The following is a 1,846-nucleotide window of genomic DNA, read 5'->3' on the forward strand; positions in this document are numbered from 1 at the left end:
AAAAAAATATTATTCAATTTAATTTATTTTTTAAATATTTCGTTAATTATGCATATTATTCATTTCATATTTAATGATTCTATTTCAATTATTTATTTGAATAAAAATAATAATATTTAAATCGATTTGTCATTTAACTATTTTTTTAATTAATTATCTTAATTGGTTAAGTAAAAAAATTATTATTCAATTTAATTTATTTTTTAAATATTTCGTTAATTATATATATTATTCATTTTTTATTTTATTATTCTATTTCGATTATTTATTTGAATAAAAATAATAATATTTAATTTGATTTTTCATTTCACTATTTCTTTAATCAATTATCTTAATTGGTTAGGTAAAAAATATTATTCAATTTAATTTATTATTTTAATATTTCGTTAATCATGTGTTTTATTTATTTCATATTTAATTACTCTATTTCGATTGTTTATTTGAATAATATTTATTCGATTTTTCCTTTTACTATTTCTTTAAGTAATTATTTTAATTGGTTAAGTAAAAATAATATTGTTTTTTTAATTTATTCGTCAAAAATATTTTGTTAATTATGTATATTATTTATTTCGATTATTTATTTGAATAAAAATAATAATATTTATTCGATTTTTCCTTTTACTATTTCTTTAATTCATTATCTTAGTTCGTTAAGTAAAAAAATTATTGTTTTTTTAACTTATTCTTCAAATATTTCGTTAATTATGTATATTATTTATTTCGATTATTTATTTGAATAAAAATAACAATATTTATTCGATTTTTCGTTTCACAATTTCTTTAATTAATTATCTTAATTGGTTAGGTAAAAAAATATTATTCAATTTAATTTATTCTTTTAATATTTCGTTAATCATGTGTTTTATTTATTTCATATTTAATTACTCTATTTCGATTATTTATTTTAATAAATTTATTCGATTTTTCCTTTTACAATTTTTTTAATTCATTATCTTAGTTCGTTAAATATAAAAAAATATTATTTTTTAAAATTTATTCTTTAAATATTTCGTTAATTATGTATATTATTTATTTCGATTATTTATTTGAATAAAAATAATAATCTTTATTCGATTTTTCGTTTCACAATTTCTTTAATTAATTATCTTAATTGGTTAGATAAAAAAATATTATTCAATTTCATTTATTCTTTAAATATTTCGTTAATCCTGTGTTTTATTTATTTTATATTTAATTACTCTATTTCGATTATTTATTTGAATAATATCTATTCGATTTTTCCTTTTACTATTTCTTTAATTCATTATCTTAGTTCGTTAAGTAAAAAAGATATTATTTTTTTTAATTTATTCTTTAAATATTTCGTTAATTATGTATATTATTTATTTCATATTTAATTAATCAATTTCAATTATTTATTTGAAACGTATATTTAAGTAAAAAAGAAAAAAAATTAAAACTCAATTTAATTTATCTTTAAATATTTCGTTAATTCTCTTAATATATAATTTATTTTATATTTCATTTTATTTCTTAACACAAAAATAAAACAATAATTCTAAAAAAAAATATTTATTTTTGACCCAAATCCGGGTCCGGACCCGGATTTGGGCCGGATAGCCTACCCGGACCAAAATTCGGGTCGATGTGTTCGGATTGGTCCGGGCCATATGGTCCGGACCAGTCCGGACCCAGACCATCCTGGTCCGGTAGCCGTAACGGACCACATGGTCCGTAACGGACCATTTCTAGTCTGTTACGGACGATACACAGACGGAGCCGTCGGAAACTCCATTTTCGGCGAGCTCCGTCCCTTTTTTCACTCTTTTTCAACATTTTAACCTCAAATTCGATATTTTCTTACATTTTAACCATAAAAACA

The sequence above is a fragment of the Olea europaea genome, chromosome 22 (assembly GCF_002742605.1).
Source record: "Olea europaea var. sylvestris chromosome 22, O_europaea_v1, whole genome shotgun sequence".
Classification (NCBI taxonomy): Eukaryota; Viridiplantae; Streptophyta; class Magnoliopsida; order Lamiales; family Oleaceae; genus Olea; species Olea europaea.